At 35.4% G+C, this 12,407-nt stretch overlaps 1 protein-coding gene across 2 annotated transcripts in view; it reads right to left on the bottom strand.

Moving 5' to 3' along the window:
- Positions 1-1,305, bottom strand: part of LOC107659851 (decorin-like) — a 17,911-nt gene extending 16,606 nt beyond the window's left edge. The window contains exon 1 of one of the 2 annotated variants that reach the window (XM_016448933.1): positions 975-1,305. The gene's annotated coding sequence lies outside the window, so the exon portion shown is untranslated. Of the gene's footprint in view, positions 1-964 lie in introns of both variants that reach the window. The other variant, XM_016448932.1, reaches the window with a different exon arrangement.
- Between the last annotated feature and the right edge of the window lie 11,102 nt (positions 1,306-12,407).

Genomic DNA, 12,407 nt, shown 5'->3' with positions numbered 1-12,407 from the left:
CCTCCCTCCTCCTCCTCTGAATGTTTTGAGTTAGCTGGGAATTTTGCGGTGCAGTGCCTTGTCAGACTTGCCTGCAATTGGAAGAAAGCTAAATCATTAAAGGATTAATGAGACACTCTCTCCAGCTCTCTCTTTTCTCCTTCAGAGTGCTTTCATCCTTCAGCTGATATGGCTCAAGGCACTTTGGCTTCCACGTCATGGATATAGAGTTTAGGATGCGACTTTGAGCGAGTGGGGGCAAGCAGATGCAGAGCGAGGCCAGAGGACGAAACGTCTCTCCAGACAGGTCTATCCGAGGAGAGAAATCCTCTAGTGTTTTCAGGCCTTACATGAACTCTTTCTAAATGCCAAGTGGCGCACACAAAAGGAAGAAAATCTGGGATGGAAAAGACGGAGCAGAGAGAATAAGGGCACTCGAAAAGTTAATGGCTTTTTTACAACAGTGAGTTTGTGTGGAGGGGTTTCAAAGAGCAAGAATACTTGTCACAATTTGGAAAAGTCAGAAAAGGTCTTGTCCTCTCCAACTGGAAAACAATGAAAATCACCTCGCCATCAGTTTGCATGAACATACACTTTTCTTGCTTGAAATGGTTGCATTCTCATAGAATGCAACCTTAATCCACATGCAAAGCTATTAAACACAGGAGGCTTTAAAATAAATGCATTTGTATCATCGACACACTCATGTATTCTCTCTTTTGCATTCAATTTCTTGAATTAATTCATCTAGGATATGCCAAAATTAAGCAAATTCCCTGAAAACTTCCAATGCAAAGTCCTCATTTCTGCTCCAAGCCTTAATGAACTGCAGAAACCACCAAACCGCAGATTCCCGTAGGGTTATACCCACATTTCATCAGTGCAAACCGTCCACCTCTCTTTGAGATGGTCAGTCTGTTCTCTCATTCGAAATCCCTGCTCTTCATCACTCAGAAGAGGAAAGCTTAGGGTGAGCTGATCTTACCTGCACGTACAGGAGCTTGTAGAGCTGCAGACGAAGATCCGCAAATCCAGAGAGGGCTGGAGCCGATGTGCAGCGCGGCAGGCCGAGGGCTAATCGCTGTGTGGACGCCTGCAGCCAAGATCAGGCAGGTGTGCTCTGACACGGGGGAGGGGATGGAGAGAAGGACAGAGAGGGAGAGAGAGAGAGAGGACGAGTGGAGGGAGGGAGGGAAGAAAAGGAGAGAGGGAGGGGTTGATTTCTTCGTCCTTTTCAAATGAGACAATTGGAGAAGAACTTCCCCCGGTCTGGAGCGGTCCAAATGCAGTTGGAACAAGAAAAACGAGGGGGAAAAAGGTTGGGAGACGAGAGGCTGCGACTATACAGGCATTGGCAAGTTCCCATACAGTGTCATCTGGTAAAGATAGGGAATTCTGTATACGACAAAAGCGGCTCGGCTCCCTCCCTCTCGTAGTCTTTCGGCGGACTTCATGCTGCTTTTTTTGTGTGGTGGAAACATTCCCCTCCTTTCCACCCACCATACTTTTGTTTCTTTTGAAACAAGAAACTTATTCGGTGACCCGTAACCTCAACCGCACACACACGTACAGCATTTCCAAATCCGTATTAGGCTTGTTTATTTGTACGGAGTAACAGGCATGGAAGAGCATTGAATGTGCAAATGGAGGTACCCAAAATGGGGAGGGAGGAGCTGGCTTGAGTTCAGCTAGTTACTGAAATCAGGACCCAGTTTTTCTTCTCTCTCTAGCTTTCTTTATTTCGGTTATTCTACATTTGCCTGACTTTCTCTTGTTTTCTGTCTAAATTGAAAGACTGGGTTGAATTGGTATGATTCAATCCTCACAAATCAGATTGGGCTTTTGGGATTTTCTGGCACACTTTTTGGAGACGGAAAAGATAAGCTGTACATTTGGACAGGGGTGATTAGGATTTCAGTCTCAAGCCTCGTTCACACTGATTTTATCACACCGCTGGATGTCCTGCATTACTGGTTATTTGAAAAGCTTTTGAAAATCTCATCACAAATTGGATATAATTCAAGTACAAATAACATGCCATTCAACTGTGACAATGAATTTGAAATTTTTACTACTAAAAATGAACATTTCGGAGAGGAATGTGTTATATGAAGCGCATCAGTTTATAATAATTCATATAATGAGAAATTATCTATTACTATGAATAACTATCAATGCAAAAAATAAAATCACTCAGAATGACAACAATTATTTTTCACTAAATAAAATTTATAAATTCAGCCTTTGATGTGTTTAGACATAACCTGTATTGTAACACACAATATGGATGTACTAAAATGTAAAATTATTTGCACATGCACATCTTTAGAAACTTCAAAATCTTCACAAATCCTTTACAATTACATTTTCTTTTATAAAAATATTTTGAATCCCCATTACAGCACACTTATAACAATCCTAATTACTTCTTAATTTATTTTACTTTTTTTAAAAACTATCTATATATATTAAAGTATTAGAAATCTCACAGAAGGGGAAAAAAACTGTTATTCAGTAAAGGCAAAATTAAATTAATATTTAAGATGTAATGACATTTAATATTTAATTAAAAAATCAACATATTCAATCCATGAATTCAAAATTCTATGAACCTCCTAAGTATACATAAGTATAAATGTAATATACATTTCAGTGTCTATCAAATATACCAAAAATCCATATGTGCTAGAAATACTATTTATGGTCAAACTTTAGAATAGGGAATACATATTGACTGCTAATTAAGTTTTCCCTCAATAAACACCTAATTTGCTGCTTATTAATAGTTAGTAAGGTAGTTGTTAAGTTTAGGCATGGTGTAGAATTAAGGGACATAAAATATGGTCATGCAGAATATGTGCTTTATAAGTACTAATAAATGGCCACAATGCTAGTAATATGCATACTAATAACTAGTTAATAGTGAGAATTGGTCCTTAAAATAAAGTGTTACCCAATTTACATATGAATACCTACAATCACTAATGAGATCAAGCTGATAAATCATGCATACATTAAAATCAGCCACATTATCGTAGTAATACAGGATATGGGTCATGTGCGCTCCATTGTTTTATTGGAAGTATCTGGAAGTATCATCTAACTGCACGTTTTCATAAAAGTTAAACTGTTTCAAGTCATTGGACACGCCAATTGTTTCAAGTCATTGGACACGCCAATTGTTTCAAGTCATTGGGTCACTGTTACTCATGTAATAATTCATAACTCATTGCAAAGGATTGTTTGGTCGGATACTGCTGGATGCTCATCAAGACAATTGAATAAGGTCTAAAATCCCCTATGACTCTAGGGGGATTTTCTAGGGGGAATCTTGTACTGCAGTTATATCTGATCAAATGCATATTATTATTCTTTAGTTTGGGTTAAACAAATCAATTTTGCTTGGTTGGAACAGCAGCTACGCTAATTATGTCTCTATTTGTTTCTCTGTTTTGGATTGACATACCGTGGTAACTAGGATTTACACAAGCTTCAGTCTGGATCTAGAACACCTGAGAAGAGATGATGCCAACCCTTCAGAGGACCTCAGATGATGCCAACCCTGAAACAACATACAGAACTACCACATTTTGCTATAAGTTTGATTGCATCATATAATAATTGCTGTTAACAGTGTTCATCGTCTGTTTTATTACGTCTTAAATTGATTTTTCCGTACATTTCTGCCATATGTACATTAACTGACAGTCACCACTGATAAGCTACCACTAAATATTGTAGAAACTTAATTTGCTGTAAAGTTGCTTTGCAATGATTTGTATCGTGAAAAGCGCTGTACAAATAAACTTGACTTGACTTGACTTGACTCTTTCACAGTATCAGTTTTACGGTTTTAAAAAATTTCAAAACCTGAACTTATGGTTTCAAAATTACTTCTCACTGACCCCTGAGCCATGTGTCAGCTATAAGGAGACTTGGAGACACTGTGTGCTCCTTTAGCAGAAAGCTGGAGAGGATGATATGGTGTCAGATCAGTGGAGGATGCAGATGATGACCTGTTCATCATCCCCTCCGGCCATCTGCCCTGGGTTGAGCTCAGAGTCAGAGGATCTGGCCAGTAAACCTGAGGCCACAGCCAAATGTCCACATAAAACTCAGACACACTTGTGTGACCCACACCCTCCTATTTACCCTCTTCACATTCTGTCCTTCTCGCTCTTTTCCTCTTGCTCACCGCACATGAATCTGCATCTAATATAGTCTGGATTTTATGTTCTTTTAACTTTGAGGAGTTTTGTTGAGTAGGTTTTCGAGTATAAAGTTACTCGTCACGCAACCTGTTCATATTGCATTTGCTTCATTTGAGCAGCTGACACATGATTTTGCACCAAAATTTTGGTTAGACACACTGTCTTTGACGTCGACAACTGAAGTTATGAGTAGCGTTTATGGTTTATGCTGCTATACTAACTAGGGCTGTCAAAATGACTGAAAAACTAAATTCGAATTTTCCACTTAAATATGATCAAAATTCAAATTATATTCGAATTTAAAAGGCATAATTTCAGTTGGGGGGAAAAAAGCTTTTGGCTTCTCTCCTGAGGCCACAAGAGGGCGCATCGAGCAAAATATTACGCACGTTTCTTCAAAGCGTAATAAAATAACACGACTATCTTTGAAAAAAAGTGCATAATGTTTAAAATAATGTTTATAAACCATATATAATTAATAAAGTTGCTTAAACAATTAGAAAAAAAACAGCACCATGCATGCGTGTATAGTTTAATACAAAGGACCGAAAACCAATCACAAAGAGTAGGCTACTTTCTTCATTTGAAAACATGAGATACAGTGGGATGGGGGAAAACCGCCATAAAGTCTTGAGACATGTTTTATTAAAAGTTGAACTTACATTAATTTTACATGGCTTTCTAAAAATGCCGCTCTCTTGTGCAAGACGCGAGTACAACGCTGATGTCCCTCTAGAAAATGTGATAAATATGTGTTCTGTGTGAACGGCTTGGTTTAAGTTTCGCCGTAAACATCTTCTCCACACTGATGCTCTCGTTTTCCACAATATATGAATGAACAACGTAGAAGCGCCACATCTAGTGGGTTCAACTGGATAGGCTAACAAAAGCATTAAAATGCAATGACACTTACATTGTCGTCGCATTTCGTGCGCCACTGATAAGGCTGCCTGACGGCTGACGCAGACCTAAAATTCGAATGCAACGTTTTTGCATTCGAATGTGGATTTTTTTTTTCATTCGACGAATATTCGAAATTCGAATTTTTTTTTGACAGCCCTAATACTAACTATACATGATTATACAGTTGCTAGTTGCATGTTATTATTGTTGTTTAGCATCGTTTCTTTATTTTTCCAATCAGAACAAACCTTTCTGATTTGGGTCACAACTCACCAGTTGAGAATAGCAGCTCTTAAACACATTCATCAACGGGAAGTTTTTGCTGGCAAAACTGGAACAAATGACTATGAATTTCTATTTCATATGATGACTCTCACTTTATTTTCCTATGTCCCTCTTCAAATCTGATTTCTCTTCCTGATCAGTCATTTCCGAAATAGAAGAATGGGATCAAAGCAGGTTCCAGCTGTTGCATGAGTTTGTCTTTGACACCACCAGTGCTCCCTAAAGGATAGTTGACACAAGGGCCCCTGCTGGTGTCAATGTCTGTTTAGCTGCATGTGCCTGCATACACAAGCTATAAACGCTAATGTGGAAACTATTACACTGAAAGTCAAAAGGAAGAGAGGATTAGCTATGCTAGGAAAAAACACATGACACATAGGATGTAGTTAATGAATGTGTCCATGTTTATGTAGTATATACAGTGTTGCTTGAAAGTTTGAGAACCCTTTAGAAGAACCAAAGTGGGAACCAAATCAAACGATTGAGACAAAAATATATACTTTGTCATTTATTTATTTATTTTGGGAAATGATCCAATATTACTTATCTCTAAGATTAGCAGCAAATTTAAAGGAAAAATTAGAGTCCATCTGTTCAGAGGAGTTTTTAATCAATGGGATGACTATCAGGTGTCAGTGCCTGCCCTGTTTTATACAAAGAACAGGGATCTATCAAAGTCTGATCATGTCTGTGGAAGTGAAGCATGGCTTGAACAAAGAAAATCTTTGAGTACCTCCGAAAAAAAGAGTTGTTGCTCATCGTGCTGGAAAAGGTTACAAAACCATCTCTAAGAGTGGACTCCACAAATCCACAGTCAGACAGATTGTGTACAAATGGAGGAAATTCAAGACCACTGTTATCCTCCGCAGAAGTGGCCCACCAACAAAGATCACTGTAAAAGCAAGACATGTAATAATCTGTGAGGTCGTGAGGTAATGTTAAAGTTCACGAGTCCACCATCAGGAGAACACTGAGCAACCATGGTGTGCATGGCAGAGTTGCAAGAAGAAAGCCAATGCTCTCCAAAAAGAACATTGACAAATTAGAGGACTACTGGAGAAAGGTTTAATGGACAGATGAAACCAAAATATAACTTTTTGGTTTAAATGAGAAGCATTATGTTTGGAGAAAGAAAAACACTGCATTCCAGCATAAGAACTTTATCCCATCTGTGAAACATGGTGGTGGTAGTTTCATGGTTTGGGCCTGTTTTGCTGCATCTGGTCCAAGATGGCTTGCTATCATTGAAAGAACAATGATTTTTGAATTATATCGGCAAATTCTAAAGGGAAATTTTAGGACATCTGTCCAAGAACTGAATCTCAAGACAAAAGGGGTCACACGGTAAGACAACGACCCCAAGCACACAAGTCATTCTACCAAAGAATGACTTGTTAACAAAGTTAATGTTTTGGAATGACTGAGTCAAAGTCCGGACCTTAATACAGTTGAAATGTTGTGGAAGGACATGAAGCAAGCAATTCATAGGAGGAAACCAACCAAAATCACAGAGATGACGTAGTTCTGTATTGAGGAATGGGCTAAAACTCCTGCAAGTTGTTGTGCAGGACTGATCAGCAGTTACAAGAAACATTACCTGCAGTTATTGCTGCAAAAAGGGGTCACTCCAGATACTGAAAGCAAAGATTCACATAATTTTGCCACTCACAGATGTGAAACACCGGATCATTTTTCTCAATAAATAAATGACAAAGTATACATTTTTGGCTCATTTGTTTGATTGGATTCTCTTTGTCTACTTCCAGGACTTGTGTGAAAATCTGATGACCTGTGGAGTCGTTCACTAAAGAGTTACCACTGTCTGTGTGTGTGTGTGTGTGTATTATATATGAACTATATATATTTTAAACCCTTCATGAATTGATTTATAAAGGTTATGCTGTGTTTTTAAAAGTAGGAATTTTTATGTATGATCTACATTCCAATGATGTCATAAATACAGAAAAAACTTTGATGCATATTATTTTTCATAATAATATATTATGTTATATATGGTCTTAATTCGTTTAGAAAATATAACTGAAGAAAGTATATATATGGTCGTTCTGCAGTATTTTTAAAAGTACTAATTTTCTATGTATAGCAGTCTATAATAAAACTAAATTCATGATATAATCTTAAAATATTAATAGAACCTTTTAAAACAATTTTACATGCCGTAAAGCATGTCACACTGCAGGACGTGATCTTTCCAAAAAGTAGCCTATATCATGTCAGCTACCCATAAATTGGACATGTGAAAACTATGTACACACATTAAAAAGTTCCTGTAGACATCCTGACCTGAGAAAGGCTTTGAATCATTGTTATAAAAGTGAGCTGTGTGAGATCCCACGCCATTCAGCGGTTAGTTACACAATGCAAAGTGGAATCGGGACCGATGGCTCAACTTTTGCAAGCAATCTGGATTTAATCTCAGAACTGGTTCAAAATTGTGGCAAGACTCTGTCTGCCTTATGCTTGGCATAGATAAGCCTCCAGACGAGAGACGTGATGTATGCAGCTGAAAAGGGAGCTCAGAGTCTGTTAGAATCATCAGAACCTGCAGGCAGAGTGCGGACCTAACCACGACAGAGCAGCGAGGAGAAACCCGAACCTCCACTGCCTCTGGAACCGCTGAACAGCTGGGACAAGATGAGGAGAAAAACATCACAAAAAGACAAAAGATATCAAACTACTACAAATATTTACGAGGGTGTAGACCTGCAATGAAAATGGTGCAAATATTATTTACACGTGTCCACAGTGAGTCTGTATGTTGTGAAGCATGTGTGGATATATCCGTTTCTCCAATCCTCAATAATCACACCCAGATATTTCCCAGCATGTTAGTCACTGACGCATAATTTAATAAACCACTGAAGTAAATAAACCGTACAATGTCATTAGTTAAAAGCACTCAATGTAAAGTCTTGGTTTAGGGTTCAGTTGCACTGATGAGGAACACATTAATTCTTTTTTTTTAAATAATAATGTAAAAGTTCACCTCGTTTCTACTAATCATTTTGTTATATTGTCAGAAATTTGGATTGTCATTTCTTTAAAAATATCACTACTGCATCAAGAGCTTACCATACTCTATGATCACTTTAAGAGTATATATGAATACAACTGAATCGGTTTATTTTCCATATTTTCGAGTGATATTCAATCAAATTAAAACTATAAAATAATAAAAATGAATATGTGAAATATGCATTGATCAATTATTATTTATACATACATATACTGTATATGTATATATATATTAGTGCTGTCAAACGATTAATCGCATCCAAAATAAAAGTTTTTGTTTACATAATATATGTGTGTACTGTGTGTATGTATTATGTATTATGTATATATAAATACACACACATGCATATATATTTAAGAAAAATATGTTATGTTTATATTAAATATATTTATATATAATATAAATTATATGATTTAAAAAATATACATGTAAAAACATGTACAAATTTTCAAAATATATACTGCATGTGTGTGTATTTATATATGCATAATAAATGTACACAGTACACACACATATATTATGTAAACAAAAACTTTTATTTTGAATGTGATTAATCGCGATATAATACTGTATATATACATATAAATAAATAAATATATAATTAATTTTTAATTGAATGATTCAATTATTGTATTCATTACAAAAGGTACAAGTTAAAAAAGTAACATATTAAAAGTAATTCTTACACAAAATTATGTTTTAATAGTTCATTACAAAATAATAAAAAACGATATAAAAACAATAAGAGTTTAATAAAATAATACAAATTAATATGTGAATTATGCATTGATCAAATGTAGTTACTTTTTTATATTTTAGCCACTATTTCTCATGATTCTTTGGGGAAAAAATTTACATATATATTTTTTATATATTATTTTATATAATTTATTTTAAATTTAATTTAATTGACTTTTTAAGTTAAAAAGGGGGAAATTAAAAGTAATTCATACATTTAGTTGTTTTAATAGTTCATTATAAAAAAATGAAAAATAATAAAAACAATAAGTTTAATTATATATAAATATGTATACTTTGATTTTTATTTATTTATTTATTTGTATATAACATTAAAGTTACTGAAGTAATACATTGAACAAAAGAAATAAATTGGTAACTGACCAGGTTTTGTTCACTGATTTATATATGGTATTTCAACCTGATCTTACAGGAAAATGTAACTATTTTAGGAGGTGGCAATTTTGTGAACAATTCTTTACGAAAAAAAAAAAAAACCTAAGCACAAAGATCCACCCACATAACCGTCACTGGGAAGTAAACAGATTGCATGAAGACATACAAATGAGTTCATAGGGATTAGTAACTAATTCACCAAAATGTCAAATGGTTACGAATTGTGTTGTGTTAATTTATTTTATTAAACTGGTCTGGTTTTGTGAAGCTGATGAATGCTGCCATTAAAAGCTGCTCTGATCTAATCCCTGCATCGCCAACCACAATTACCAAAGAGAACCACACAGACCTCACATCTGAATCAAGGTCTTAAGAGAAAACACAGCTGTGGGAGTGTGGGCGGTGGAGAATGTCCTCTCACCTCCGGTCTACACACGTTCTTTCAGATTTGCCTTGTTATTATTTACACGATTATTACAGATTTAACATCTCCGCCTATCCTATCCATTTAGCAAGCATTCATAGCTTTACATTTATTCACAAAACTTCCCAAGCTCTGTACAATTGGATTTTACAACCTAAGTAACATTGTGTGTTCCAGGATGTGTGTAATCTCTTTGGCATCTTGATTAGGGTATATTTGTCATACTAAAACTCAAGAGGGTCAAGATGTGACAGACGACAGACTGCCTTGCTGTTTCAAATTTAGCTAACCACTAAACTTGATCCTCAGTTATTAAACTAAATTTTCATGCAATTAATTTCTTAAAATCTGGCATGTTGGTGGTTGAGTCAAACTCAGACTGCTTTCCTTCTAGTGTCAGTTTTTCTGGTTCAGTCTGGTTTTGATTTATAGCTTCCATCAGACACCAAACAGCTTTTACTGCTGGCAACTCAGTCACAAGACCACCAGAGCCCAAAAGAGCCATAAAATGAGCGTCAAACAGGCCAAAACGCTAAAGAACCCAGCAGAACCCCACACAAACCTGCTAAGTCAACAGTCCCCAACTAAAGGAACCAACGGACCTGAACCAAAGACTGCATACAAGAAAGAGGCAGCTACAGACCCTTTATAAAGCCTGATGAAAAAAGGATAACTGTGTTGCTTCAGTGAATAAATGCTTAATGAACGAATTTTGTGAAATATAAATTTAAAAAGCAGAAATGGTCTGTTGTTGGATTTGAGCAGATTTAAACAGACTGACAGCCTGAATTATTCTTCTGTCATATATAATGTCCCTTTTTTTAGGTACTGTTATCCTTGCCTGGGACAATCTAAATAATTCTTATTCACAATGCTTCTGGTCGCCTTTGGCCCTGTCGAGCTAATCTAATGAAATGCTAAATTGCTTGACAGAAGCACAAATAGATAAAGAACGAAGAATCACTCTAAATGGAGGGAGTTTACGGATAATAACACAATACAGAGTGACAAGCTGCAGCTCATCCTGTTCCAGAACATTTTACCTAGTTTTATAAATAGACTTTTGGTTTCAAAATGTTATTTTTAAAACAGTCTATTATTTATTTATCTGTTTATTAATTGTGACCCTGGACCACAAAACCAGTCTTAAGTAGCAAGGGTATATTTGTAGCAATAGCCAAAAATACATTGTGTGGGTCAAAATTATCGATTTTTATTTTACGCCAAAAATCATTAGGATATTAAATAAAGATCATGTTCCATGAAGATATTTTGTAAATTCCTACTGTAAATAAATCAAAACTTAATTTTTGATTAGTAATATGCATTGCTAAGAACTTAATTCGGACAACTTTAAAGGTGATTTTCTCAATATTTCGAATTTTTTGCACCCTCAGATTCCAGATTTTCAAATAGTTGTATCATAACAAACCATACATCAATGGAAAGTTTATTTATTCAGCTTTCAGGTGATGTATGAATCTCAATTTCAAAAAATGGACCCTTATGACTGGTTTTGTGCTCCAGGGTCACAATTATGGGAATATTAATAGTAATACAGTAGCCCTTGCTCACCTAAAGTGAACTGGAAATTAAATTCACTTGGATTTCGTGTTACATTACACAAGCTGTTTGATTTGTCAGAGGTGGGCTGGACTTTGAGACTCAAACACTGGAAGGAAATTTTCCAACACGGGGTGAATTTCGTCTAAATGTTTTGAGAGTGTGAGAAAATCAGATGACTCAAACTAATGAGACTCAAATACGGTATCTGAGGAACACAGACTCGTAAGCGCGAGTTTGCATTCAAGTGCATTTGTGAGAAAAAGTTGTATGGAAAAATCTTGACAGACGGTAAAAAATGTGATGTCTTTACCAGTCTCGTCAAGCTTGCAAGCGCAGCCTGGAATGTCTGCAGTTAGTTTGTGTGTGAGACAAGAACTTGTGTAGTATTAAAGTCAAAAGCAGAATTAAAATGAAAAGAAACCTCTGTTCTTGCTATAAAAAAAAATATTTTTTTATTCTCCAAAAATATTAAAAAATTCTTAAAATAAGATAAAATTAGTTGTGAAGATATATTTTCAGATATGTTTAGACTTCTTGCTTTAAGAAATTATATCGAATTATTTCTCTTTCAATTGAATTTGTTTTTAACCACAGAGTTAGTAAGGCTTATGAAAAAAAAAAAAACATTTCAAAATTAATATCTTACATAGTGTTGCTTCAATTAAATGTATCATTTTTTAATGTATTGTTTTAAGGACGAAATAAAAAATTATACATAGTGACCATTTTTGACTGGTGTAACTTGTCAGCACTAGCTAATTAGGATAATATTAAGTTGTCGTATACAGAATTCCCTATCTTTACCAGATGACACTCTCTGTTTCTTCTTAATTAAACTTATGTTGTTTTAAGGACTGAAGTAATAATA

The sequence above is a fragment of the Sinocyclocheilus anshuiensis genome, unplaced genomic scaffold (genome assembly GCF_001515605.1).
Source record: "Sinocyclocheilus anshuiensis isolate Anshui unplaced genomic scaffold, SAMN03320099.WGS_v1.1 scaffold1032, whole genome shotgun sequence".
Taxonomy (NCBI): Eukaryota; Metazoa; Chordata; class Actinopteri; order Cypriniformes; family Cyprinidae; genus Sinocyclocheilus; species Sinocyclocheilus anshuiensis.
The sequence above is the reverse complement of the archived record's forward strand: the minus strand, read 5'-3'. Positions and strand labels throughout refer to the sequence as shown.